The 13,755-nt window shown below is 39.9% G+C and overlaps 1 pseudogene; it reads left to right on the top strand.

Moving 5' to 3' along the window:
- Window positions 1-10,586: 10,586 nt before the first annotated feature.
- The window catches only part of LOC129397880 (protein FAM27D1-like), a 35,359-nt pseudogene continuing 32,190 nt past the window's right edge, over window positions 10,587-13,755 (top strand).

The raw sequence follows: 13,755 nt of genomic DNA, 5'->3' as shown, positions 1-13,755 counted from the left end.
AAACACTCGTTTTGTAGGATCTGCTTGTGGATATATGTAACAGTTTGAGGAATTCGTTGGAAACTGTATTTTTCATATAAAACTAGACAGAAGTATTCTGAGAATGTTCCTTGTGATGAGGGCAATCATCTCACAGAGTTGATAAAAACTAGACAGGAGCATTCTCTGAAGCTTTGTAGTGATGTGTGCATTCAACGGCCAGAGTTGAACAGTTCTTTTGATAGAGCTGTTTTGTAACACTCCTGTTGTACCGTCTGCTTTTGGATATTTGGAGCTCTTGGAGGAATTCTCTGTAAACGGGAAATCTTCACATACAAACTAAACAGAAGCGTTCTCAGGAACTGCTTTGGGATGTGTGCATTCAACACACAGAGTTGAGCCTTGCTATTGATAGAGTAGTTTTGAAACAGTCTTTTTGTAGTATCTGCAAGTGGATATTTGGAGAAATTGGACGCCTATGATGGAGATGGAAATATCTTCCCATAGGGACTAGACAGAAGCTTTCTCAGAAACTGCTTTGTGATGTGTGTATTCACATCACAGACTGGAACTCTACTTCCAATAGAGCAGTTTTGAAACAGACTTTCTGTAGAATCTGCAGGTGTTCATTTGGAGCGCTTTGAAGCCTACGGTGGAGAAGGAAGTATCTTCCATTAAAAACTGGACAGAAGCATTCCGAGCAAATTCTTTGAGATGTGCGCACTCAGCTATCAGAGTTGAATCTGTGTTTTGATAGAGCAGTATTGAAACACTCGTTTTGTAGGATCTGCTTGTGGATATATGTAACACTTTGAAGAATTCGCTGGAAACGGTATTTTTCATATAAAACTAGACAGAAATATTCTGAGAAAGTTCCATGTGATGTGGGCAATCATCTCACAGAGTTGAAGCTTTCTTTTGATAGAGCAGTTTTGAAACACACTTTTTGTGGAATCTGCAAGTGTTCATTTGGAGCACTTTGAAGCCTACCGCGGAAAAGGAAATATCTTATGATAAAAAATAGACAGAAGCACTATCAGAAGCTTTGTAATGATGTGTGCATTCAACGGCCAGAGTTGAACAGTGATTTTGATAGAGCAGTTTTGAAACACTCCTGTTGTACCGTCTGCTTTTGGATATTTGGAGCTCTTGGAGGAATTCTTTGTAAACGGGAAATCTTCACATACAAACTAAACAGAAGCGTTCTCAGGAACTGCTTTGGGATGTGTGCATTCAACACACAGAGTTGAGCCTTGCTATTGACAGAGTAGTTTTGAAACAGTCTTTTTGTAGAATCTGCAAGTGGATATTTGGAGACATTGGACGCCTATGATGGAGATGGAAATATCTTCCCACAGGGTCTAGACAGAAGCTTTCTCAGAAACTGCTTTGTGATGTGTGTATTCACATCACGGACTGGAACTCTACTTCCAATAGAGCAGTTTTGAAACAGACTTTCTGTAGAATCTGCAGGTGTTCATTCGGAGCGCTTCGAAGCTTACGGTGGAGAAGGAAATATCTTCACTTAAAAACTGGACAGAAGCATTCCGAGCAAATTCTTTGAGATGTGCGCACTCAACTAACAGAGTTGAATCTGTGTTTTCATAGAGCAGAATTGAAACACTCGTTTTGTAGGATCTGCTTGTGGATATATGTAACAATTTGAGGAATTCGTTGGAAACGGGTTTTTTCATATAAAACTAGACAGAAGTATTCTGAGAAAGTTCCTTGAGATGAGGGCAATCATCTCACAGAGTTGAAGCTTTCTTTTGATAGAGCAGTTTTGAAACACACTTTTTGTGGAATCAGAAAATGTTCATTTGCAGGGCTTTGACGCCTACAGGGGAAAAGGAAATATCTTATGATAAAATCTAGACAGAAGCATTCTCAGAAGCTTTGTAGTGATGTGTGCATTCAACGGCCAGAGTTGAACCGTGCTTTTGATAGAGCAGTTTTGAAACACTCTTTTTGTACCGTCTGCTTTTGGATATTTGGAGCTCTTGAAGGAAATCGTTGTAAACGGGAAATCTTCACATACAAACTAAACAGAAGCGTTCTCAGGAACTGCTTTGGGATGTGTGCATTCAACTCACAGAGTTGAGCCTTCCTATTGACAGAGTAGTTTTGAAACAGTCTTTTTGTAGAATCTGCAGGTGGATATTTGGAGACATTTGACGCCTGTGATGGAGATGGAAATATCTTCCCATAGGAACTAGACAGAAGCTTTCCCAGAAACTGCTTTGTGATGTGTGTATTCACATCACAGACTGGAACCCTACTTCTGATAGAGCAGTTTTGAAACAGTCTTTCTGTAGTATCTGCCGGTGATCATTTGGAGCGCGTTGAAGCCTACGGTGGAGAAGGAAATATCTTCACTTAAAAACTGGACAGAAGCGTTCTGAGCAAATTCTTTGAGATGTGCGCACTCAACTAACAGAGTTGAATCTGTGTTTTGATAGAGCAGTATTGAAACACTCGTTTTGTAGGATCTGCTTGTGGATACATATAACACCTAGAGGAATTCGTAGGAAACTGGATTTTTCATATAAAACTAGACAGAAGTATTCTGAGAAAGTTCCTTGTGATGTGGGCAGTCATCTCACAGAGTTGAAGCTTTCTTTTGATAGAGCAGTTTTGAAACACACTTTTTGTGGAATCTGCAAGTGTTCATTTGGAGCGCTTTCATGCCTACAGCGGAAAAGGAAATATCTTATGATAAAAAATAGACAGAAGCACTATCAGAAGCTTTGTAATGATGTGTGCATTCAACGGCCAGAGTTGAACAGTGATTTTGATAGAGCAGTTTTGAAACACTCCTGTTGTACCGTCTGCTTTTGGATATTTGGAGCTCTTGGAGGAATTCTCTGTAAACGGGAAATCTTCACATACAAACTAAACAGAAGCGTTCTCAGGAACTGCTTTGGGATGTGTGCATTCAACACACAGAGTTGAGCCTTGCTATTGATAGAGTAGTTTTGAAACAGTCTTTTTGTAGTATCTGCAAGTGGATATTTGGAGACATTGGACGCCTGTGATGGAGATGGAAATATCTTCCCATAGGAACTAGACAGAAGCTTTCTCAGAAACTGCTTTGTGATTTGTGTATTCACATCACAGACTGGAACTCTACTTCCAATAGAGCAGTTTTGAAACAGACTTTCTGTAGAATCTGCAGGTGTTCATTTGGAGCGCTTTGAAGCCTACGGTGGAGAAGGAAGTATCTTCACTTAAAAACTGGACAGAAGCATTCCGAGCAAATTCTTTGAGATGTGCGCACTCAGCGATCAGAGTTGAATCTGTGTTTTGATAGAGCAGTATTGAAACACTCGTTTTGTAGGATCTGCTTGTGGATATATGTAACACTTTGAAGAATTCGCTGGAAACGGTATTTTTCATATAAAACTAGACAGAAATATTCTGAGAAAGTTCCATGTGATGTGGGCAATCATCTCACAGAGTTGAAGCTTTCTTTTGATAGAGCAGTTTTGAAACACACTTTTTGTGGAATCTGCAAGTGTTCATTTGGAGCACTTTGAAGCCTACCGCGGAAAAGGAAATATCTTATGATAAAAAATAGACAGAAGCACTATCAGAAGCTTTGTAATGATGTGTGCATTCAACGGCCAGAGTTGAACAGTGATTTTGATAGAGCAGTTTTGAAACACTCCTGTTGTACCGTCTGCTTTTGGATATTTGGAGCTCTTGGAGGAATTCTTTGTAAACGGGAAATCTTCACATACAAACTAAACAGAAGCGTTCTCAGGAACTGCTTTGGGATGTGTGCATTCAACACACAGAGTTGAGCCTTGCTATTGACAGAGTAGTTTTGAAACAGTCTTTTTGTAGAATCTGCAAGTGGATATTTGGAGACATTGGACGCCTATGATGGAGATGGAAATATCTTCCCACAGGGTCTAGACAGAAGCTTTCTCAGAAACTGCTTTGTGATGTGTGTATTCACATCACGGACTGGAACTCTACTTCCAATAGAGCAGTTTTGAAACAGACTTTCTGTAGAATCTGCAGGTGTTCATTCGGAGCGCTTCGAAGCTTACGGTGGAGAAGGAAATATCTTCACTTAAAAACTGGACAGAAGCGTTCTGAGCAAATTCTTTGAGATGTGCGCACTCAACTAACAGAGTTGAATCTGTGTTTTCATAGAGCAGAATTGAAACACTCGTTTTGTAGGATCTGCTTGTGGATATATGTAACAATTTGAGGAATTCGTTGGAAACGGGTTTTTTCATATAAAACTAGACAGAAGTATTCTGAGAAAGTTCCTTGAGATGAGGGCAATCATCTCACAGAGTTGAAGCTTTCTTTTGATAGAGCAGTTTTGAAACACACTTTTTGTGGAATCAGAAAATGTTCATTTGCAGGGCTTTGACGCCTACAGGGGAAAAGGAAATATCTTATGATAAAAACTAGACAGAAGCATTCTCAGAAGCTTTGTAGTGATGTGTGCATTCAACGGCCAGAGTTGAACCGTGCTTTTGATAGAGCAGTTTTGAAACACTCTTTTTGTACCGTCTGCTTTTGGATATTTGGAGCTCTTGAAGGAAATCGTTGTAAACGGGAAATCTTCACATACAAACTAAACAGAAGCGTTCTCAGGAACTGCTTTGGGATGTGTGCATTCAACTCACAGAGTTGAGCCTTCCTATTGACAGAGTAGTTTTGAAACAGTCTTTTTGTAGAATCTGCAGGTGGATATTTGGAGACATTTGACGCCTGTGATGGAGATGGAAATATCTTCCCATAGGAACTAGACAGAAGCTTTCCCAGAAACTGCTTTGTGATGTGTGTATTCACATCACAGACTGGAACCCTACTTCTGATAGAGCAGTTTTGAAACAGTCTTTCTGTAGTATCTGCCGGTGATCATTTGGAGCGCGTTGAAGCCTACGGTGGAGAAGGAAATATCTTCACTTAAAAACTGGACAGAAGCGTTCTGAGCAAATTCTTTGAGATGTGCGCACTCAACTAACAGAGTTGAATCTGTGTTTTGATAGAGCAGTATTGAAACACTCGTTTTGTAGGATCTGCTTGTGGATACATATAACACCTAGAGGAATTCGTAGGAAACTGGATTTTTCATATAAAACTAGACAGAAGTATTCTGAGAAAGTTCCTTGTGATGTGGGCAGTCATCTCACAGAGTTGAAGCTTTCTTTTGATAGAGCAGTTTTGAAACACACTTTTTGTGGAATCTGCAAGTGTTCATTTGGAGCGCTTTCATGCCTACAGCGGAAAAGGAAATATCTTATGATAAAAAATAGACAGAAGCACTATCAGAAGCTTTGTAATGATGTGTGCATTCAACGGCCAGAGTTGAACAGTGATTTTGATAGAGCAGTTTTGAAACACTCCTGTTGTGCCGTCTGCTTTTGGATATTTGGAGCTCTTGGAGGAATTCTCTGTAAACGGGAAATCTTCACATACAAACTAAACAGAAGCGTTCTCAGGAACTGCTTTGGGATGTGTGCATTCAACACACAGAGTTGAGCCTTGCTATTGATAGAGTAGTTTTGAAACAGTCTTTTTGTAGTATCTGCAAGTGGATATTTGGAGAAATTGGACGCCTATGATGGAGATGGAAATATCTTCCCATAGGGACTAGACAGAAGCTTTCTAAGAAACTGCTTTGTGATGTGTGTATTCACATCACAGACTGGAACTCTACTTCCAATAGAGCAGTTTTGAAACAGACTTTCTGTAGAATCTGCAGGTGTTCATTTGGAGCGCTTTGAAGCCTACGGTGGAGAAGGAAGTATCTTCACTTAAAAACTGGACAGAAGCATTCCGAGCAAATTCTTTGAGATGTGCGCACTCAGCTATCAGAGTTGAATCTGTGTTTTGATAGAGCAATATTGAAACACTCGTTTTGTAGGATCTGCTTGTGGATATATGTAACACTTTGAAGAATTCGCTGGAAACGGTATTTTTCATATAAAACTAGACAGAAATATTCTGAGAAAGTTCCATGTGATGTGGGCAATCATCTCACAGAGTTGAAGCTTTCTTTTGATAGAGCAGTTTTGAAACACACTTTTTGTGGAATCTGCAAGTGTTCATTTGGAGCGCTTTGAAGCCTACCGCGGAAAAGGAAATATCTTATGATAAAAAATAGACAGAAGCACTATCAGAAGCTTTGTAATGATGTGTGCATTCAACGGCCAGAGTTGAAGAGTGATTTTGATAGAGCAGTTTTGAAACACTCCTGTTGTACCGTCTGCTTTTGGATATTTGGAGCTCTTGGAGGAGTTCGTTGTAAACGGGAAACCTTCACATACAATCTAAACAGTAGCGTTCTCAGGAACTGCTTTGGGATGTGTGCATTCAACTCACAGAGTTGAGCCTTCCTATTGACACAGTAGTTTTGAAACAGTCTTTTTGTAGAATCTGCAAGTGGATATTTGGAGACATTGGACGCCTGTGATGGAGATGGAAATATCTTCCCATAGGAACTAGACAGAAGCTTTCTCAGAAACTGCTTTGTGATTTGTGTATTCACATCACAGACTGGAACTCTACTTCCGATAGAGCAGTTTTGAAACAGTCTTTCTGTAGAATCTGCATGTTTTCATTCGTAGCGCTTCGAAGCCTACGGTGGAGAAGGAAATATCTTCACTTAAAAACTAGACAGAAGCATTCCGAGCAAATTCTTTGAGATGTGCGAACTCAACTAACAGAGTTTAATCTGTGTTTTGATAGAGCAGTATTGAAACACTTCTTTTGTAGGTTCTGCTTTGGATATATGTAACACCTTGTGGAATTCGTTGGAAATGGGATTTTTCATATAAAACTAGACAGAAGTATTCTGAGAAAGTTCCTTGTGATGTGGGCAATCATCTCACAGAGTTGAAGCTCTCCTTTGATAGAGCAGTTTTGAAACACAATTTTTGTGGTATCTGCCAGTGTTCATTTGGAGCGCTTTGACGCCAAATGCGTAAAAGGGAATATCTTCCGATAAAAACTAGACAGAAGCATTCTCAGAAGCTTTTTATTGATGTGGGCATTCAACGGCCAGAGTTGAACCGTGCTTTTTATAGAGCAGTTTTGAAACACTCCTTTTGTACCGTCTGCTTTTGGATGTTTGGAGCTCTCAGAGGAATCCGTTGTCAACGGGAAATCTTCACATACAAACTAATCAGAAGCATCCTCAGAAACTGATTTGGGATGTGTGCATTCAACTCACAGAGCTGAGCCTTCTTTGTGACAGAGCAGTTTTGAAACAGTCTTTTTGTAGAATCTGCAAGTGGATATTTGGAGACATTTGACGCCTGTGATGGAGATGGAAATATCTTCCCATAGGATCTAGACAGGAGCATTCTCAGAAACTGCTTTGTGATGTGTGTATTCACATCACAGACGGCAACCGTACTTCTGATAGAGCAGTTTTGAAACAGTCTTTCTGTATAATCTTCAAGTGTTCATTTGGAGTGCTTTGAAGCCTATGGTGGAGAAGGAAATATCTTCACTTAAAAACTGGACAGAAGCATTCCGAGCAAATACTTTGAGATGTGTGCACTCAACTAACAGAGTTGAATGTGTGGTTTGATAGAGCAGTATTGAAACACTCGTTTTGTAGGATCTGCTTGTGGATATATGTAACACTTTGAGGAATTCGTTGGAAACGGTATTTTTCATATAAAACTGGACAGAAGTATTCTCAAAAAGTTCCTCTTGATCTGGGCAATCATCTCACAGACTTAAAGCTTTCTTTTGGTAGAGCAGTTTTGAAACACACTTTTTGTGGAATCTGCAAGTGTTCACCTGGGGCGCTTAGAGGCCAACAGCGGAAAAGGAATTATCTTCCGAAAAAACTAGACAGAAGCATTCTCAGAAGCTTTGTAGTGATGTGTGCATTCAACGGCCAGAGTTGAACCGTGCTTTCGATAGAGCAGTTTTGAAACACTCCTTTTGTGCCGTCTGCTTTTGGATGTTTGGAGCTCTCGGAGGAATTCGTTGTAAACGGGAAATCTTCACATAGTAAATAAACAGAAGCATTCTCAGGAACTGCTTAGGGATGTGTGCATTCAACTTACAGAGTTGACCCTTCCCTTTGAGAGAGCAGTTTTGAAACAGTCTTTCTGTAGAATCTGCAAGCGGATATTTGGAGACATTTGAGGCCTGTGATGGGGATGGAAATATCTTCCCATAGGAACTAGACAGAAGCTTTCTCAGAAACTGCTTTGTGATGTGTGTATTCACATCACGGACTGGAAACCTTCTTCCGATAGAGCAGTTTTGAAACAGTCTTTCTGTAGAATCTGAAAGTGTTCATTTGGAGCGCTTTGACGCCAACAGCGGAAAAGAAAATATCTTCCGAGAAAAACTAGACAGAAGCATTCCCAGAAGTTTTTCAGTGATGTGTGCATTCAACGCCAGAGTTGAACCGTGCTTTTGATAGAGTAGTTTTGTAGCACTCCTTTTGTACCGTCTGATTTTGGATATTTGGAGCTCAAGGAGGAATTCGTTGTAAACGGGAAATCTTCACTTACAAACTATACAGAAGCATTCGCAGGAACGGCTTTGGGATGTGTGCATTCAACTCACAGAGTTGAGTCTTCATTTTGAGAGAGCAGTTTTGAAACAGTCTTTTTGTAGAATCTGCAAGTGGATATTTGGAGACATTTGACGCCTCTGATGGAGATGGAAATATCTTCCCTTAGGAACTAGAGAGAAGCTTTCTCAGAAACTGCTTTGTGATGTGTCTATTCACATCTCGGACTTGAACCCTACTTCTGATAGAGCAGTTTTGAAACAGTCTTTCTGTAGAATCTGCAATTGTTCATTTGGAGCGCTTTGAAGCCTACGGGGGAGAAGGAAATATCTTCACTTAAAAACTGGACAGAAGCATTCTGAGCAAATTCTTTGAGATGTGCACACTCAACTAACAGAGTTGAATCTGTGTTTTGATGGAGCAGTATTGAAAGACTCCTTTTGCAGGATCTGCTTGTGGATATATGTAACACTTTGAGGAATTTGTTGGAAACGGGATTTTTCATATAAAAGTAGACAGAAGTTTTCTGAGAATGTTCCTTGTGATGTGGGCAATCATCTCACGGAGTTGAAGCTTTCTTTTGACAGTGCAGTTTTGAAACACACTTTTTGTGGAATCTGCAAGTGTTCACTTGGAGCGCATTGATGCCAACAGCGGAAAAGGAAATATCTTCCGATAAAAACTACACAGAAGCATTCTCAGAAGCTTTGTAGTGATGTGTGCATTCAACGGCCAGAGTTGAACCGTGCTTTTGATAGAGCAGTTTTGAAACACTCCTTTTGTACCGTCTGCTTTTGGATGTTTGAAGCTCTCGGAGGAATTCGTTGTAAATGGGAAATCTTCACATACAAAATAAAAAGAAGCATTCTCAGGAACTGCTTAGGGATGTGTGCATTCAACTTACTGAGTTGACCCTTCCCATTGGGAGAGCAGTTTTGAAACACTCTTTTTGTAGAATCTGCAAGCGGATATTTGGAGACATTTGAGGCCTGTGATGCGGATGGAAATATCTTCCCATAGGAACTAGACAGAAGCTTTCTCAGAAACTGCTTTGTGATGTGTGTATTCACATCATGGACTGGAACCATACTTCCGATAGACCAGTTTTGAAACAGTCTTTCTGTAGAATGTGCAAGTGTTCATTTGGAGCGCTTTGACGCCAACAGCGGAAAAGGAAATATCTTCCGATAATAACTAGACAGAAGCATTCCCAGAAGATTTTCAGTGATGTGTGCATTCAACGGCCAGAGTAGAACTGTGCTTTTGATAGAGCAGTTTTGAAGCACTCCTTTTGTACCATCTTCTTTTGGATATTTGGAGCTCAAGGAGGAATTCATTGTAAACGGCAAATCTTCACTTACAAACTATACAGAAGCCTTCGCAGGAACGGCTTTGGGATGTGTGCATTCACCTCACAGAGTTGAGCCTTCATTTTGACAGAGCAGTTTTGCAACAGTCTTTTTGTATAATCTGCAAGTGGATATTTGGAGACATTTGACGCCTCTGATGGAGATGGAAATATCTTCCCTTAGGAACTAGAGAGAAGCTTTCTCAGAAACTGCTTTGTGATGTGTGTATTCACATCTCGGACTTGAACCCTACTTCTGATAGAGCAGTTTTGAAACAGTCTTTCTGTAGAATCTGCAATTGTTCATTTGGAGCGCTTTGAAGCCTACGGGGGAGAAGGAAATATCTTCACTTAAAAACTGGACAGAAGCATTCTGAGCAAATTCTTTGAGATGTGCACACTCAACAAGGAGAGTTGAATCTGTGTTTTGATAGAGCAGTATTGAAACACTCGTTTTGTAGGATCTGCTTGTGGATATATGTTACTCTTTGAGGAATTCGTCGGAAACGGGATTTTTCATATAAAACTAGACAGAAGTATTCTCAGAAAGTTCCTTGTGATGTGGGCAGTCATCTCACAGAGTTGAATCTTTCTTTTGATAGAGCAGTTTTGAAACACACTTTTTGTGGAATCTGCAAGTGTTCATTTGGAGCGCATTGACGCCAACAGCGGAAAAGGAAATATCTTCCGATAAAAACTAGACAGAAGCATTCTCAGAAGCTTTGTAGTGATGTGTGCATTCAACGGCCAGAGATGAACCCTGCTTTTGATAAAGCAGTTTTGAAACAATCCTTTTGTGCCGTCCGCTTTTGGATAATTCGAGTTCTTGGAGGAATTCGGTGTAAACGGGAAATCTTCACATTCAAACTAAACAGAAGCGTTCTCAGGAACTGCTTTGAGATGTGTCCATTCAACTCACAGAGTTGAGCCTTCCTTTTGACACAGCAGTTTTCAAACAGTCTTTTTGTAGAATGTGCAAGTGGATATTTGGAGACATTTGACGCCTGTGATGGGGATAGAAATATCTTCACATAATAACTAGACAGAAGCTTTCTCAGAAACTGCTTTGTTATGTGTGTATTCACACCACAGACTGGAACTCTACTTCCGATAGAGCAGTTTTGAAACAGTCTTTCTGTAGAATCTGCAAGTGTTCATTTGAAGCGCTTTGAAGCCTACGGTGGATAAGGAAACATCTTCACTTAAAAACTGGACAGAAGCACTCTGAGAAAATTCTTTGAGATGTGCGCACTCAACTAACAGAGTTGAATCTGTGTTTTGATAGAGCAGTATTGAAACTCTCCTTTTGTAGGATCTGCTTGTGGATATATGCAACTCTTTGAGGAAGTCGTTGGAAATGGGATTTTTCGTATAAAACTAGACAGAAGTATTCTGAGGAACTTCCTTGAGATGTGGGCAATCATCTCAAATAGTTGAAGCTTTCTTTTGATAGAGCAGTTTTGAAACCCACTTTTTGTGAAATCTACAAGGGTTCATTTGGAAGGCTTTGAAGCCTTCGTTGGAGAAAGAAATATCTTCACTTAAATACTGCACAGAAACATTCTGAGCAAACTCTTTGAGATATGCACACTCAACTGACAGAGTTGAACCTGTGTTTTGATAGAGCAGTATTGAAACACTCGTTTTGTAGAATCTGCTTGTGGAAATTTGGAAGCCGTTGAGAAATTCGTTGGAAACAGGATTCTTCACACAAAAACTAGACGGAAGCATTCTCAGAAACTTCCTTGTGATGTTTGCGTTCAACTCACCGAGTTGCAGCTTTCTATTAATTGAGCAGTTTTGAAACACAGACTTGTAAAATCTGCAAGTGTTCTGTTGGAGCGCTTTGAAACCTACGGTGTAAAAGCAAACATCTTCCCTTAAAAACTAGACAGAAGCATTCTGAGGAACTACTTTGAGATGTGTGCATTCAACTAAGAGAGTTGAATATGTCTTTTGGTAGAACAGTATTGAAACACTCCTTTTGTAGGATCTGCTTGTGGATATATGTAACTCTTTGGGGATTTCGTTGGAAACGGTTATCTTCCCTTACAAATAGAAATATCTTCACTTAAAAACTGGACAGAAACATTCTGAGTAAATTCTTTGAGATGGGAGCACTCAACTACAGAGTTGAATTTGTGTTTTGACAGAGCAGTGTTGAAACGCTTCTTTTGTAGGATCTGCTTGTTGATATATGTAACTCTTTGAGGAATTCGTTGGAAACGGGACTTTTCATACAAAACTAGACGGAAGTGTTATGAGAAAGTACTTTGTGATGTGGGCAATCATCTGACAGAATTGGAGCTTTCTTTGATAGAGCAGTTTTGAAACACACTTTTTGCGTTATCTGCCAGAGTTCACTTGGAGCGCTTTGACGCCTACAGCAGAAAAGGAAATATCTTCCGATGAAAGCTAGACAGAAGCATTCTCAGAAGCTTTGTAGTGATGTGTACATTCAACTGCCAGAGTTGATCTTTGCTTTTGACAGAGCAGTTTTGAAACACTCCTTCTGTACTGTCTGCTTCTGGATATTTGGAGCTCTAGGAGGAAATCGTTGTAAACGGGAAATCTTCACATACAAACTAAACAGAAGCATTCTCAGGAACTGCATTGGGAGGTGTGCCTGCAACTCACAGAGTTGAGCCTTCCTTTTGACAAAGCAGTTTTTAAACAGTCTTTTTGTAGAATCTGGAAGTGGATATTTGGAGACATTTGACGCCTGTGATTGTAATGGAATTAGCTTTCCATAGGAACTATACAGAAGCTTTCTCAGAAACTGCTTTGTGATGTGTGTATTCACATCACTGACTGGAACGTTACTTGTGATACTGCAATTTTGAAACAGTCTTTCTGTAGAATCTGCAGGTGTTCATTTGGAGCGGTTTGAATCCTATAGAGGAGAAGGAAATGTCTTCACTTAATAACTGGAGAGAAGCATTCTGAGCAAATCCTTTGAGATGTGCGCACTCAATTAACAGAGTTGAATCTGTGTTTTGATAGAGCAGTATTGAAACACTCCTTTTGTACTATCTGCTTGTGGATATATGTTACTCTTTGAGGAATTCGTTGGAAACGGGATTTTACATATAAAACTAGACAGAAGTATTCTGAGAAAGTTCCTTGTGATGTGGGCAATCATCTCACAGAGTTGAGGCTTTCTTTTGAAAGAGCAGTTTTGAAACACACTTTTTGTGGAATCTGCAAGTGTTCATTTGGAGCGCTTTGATGCCAACAGCTGAAAAGGAAATATCTTCCGATAAAAACTACACAGAAGCATTCTCAGAAGCTTTGTAGTGATCTGTGCATTCAACGGCCAGAGTTGAACCGTGCTTTTGATAGAGCAGTTTTGAAACACTCCTTTTGTACCGGCTGCTTTTGGATATTTGGAGCTCCTGGAGGAATTCGTTGTAAACGGGAAATCTTCACATACAAACTAAACAGAGCATTCTCAGGAACTGCATTCAGATGTGTGCATTCAACTCTCAGAGTTGAGCCTTCCTTTTGACAGAGCAGTTTTGAAACAGTCTTTTTGTAGAATCTGCAAGTGGATATTAGGAAACATTTGACGCCTGTGATGGAGATGGAAATATCTTCTCATAGGAAGTAGACAGAAGCTTTCTCAGAAACTGCTTTGTGATGTGTGTATTCAAATCACAGACTGGAACTCTCCTTCCAATAGAGCAGTTTTGAAACAGTCTTTCTGTAGAATATGCAAGTGTTCATTTGGAGGGCTTTGAAGCCTACGGTGGAGAAGGAAATATCTTCACTTAAAAACTGGACAGAAGCACTCTGAGCAAATACTTTGAGATATGCCCACTCAACGAACAGAGTTGTAACTGTGTTTTGATAGAGTAGTACTGAAACACTCCTTTTGTAGGATCTGCTTGTGGATATATGTAACACTTTGAGGAATTCGTTG

This window comes from Pan paniscus, chromosome 4 (genome assembly GCF_029289425.2).
Source record: "Pan paniscus chromosome 4, NHGRI_mPanPan1-v2.0_pri, whole genome shotgun sequence".
Lineage (NCBI taxonomy): Eukaryota > Metazoa > Chordata > Mammalia > Primates > Hominidae > Pan > Pan paniscus.
This window is presented reverse-complemented; position numbering and strand designations above follow the sequence as displayed.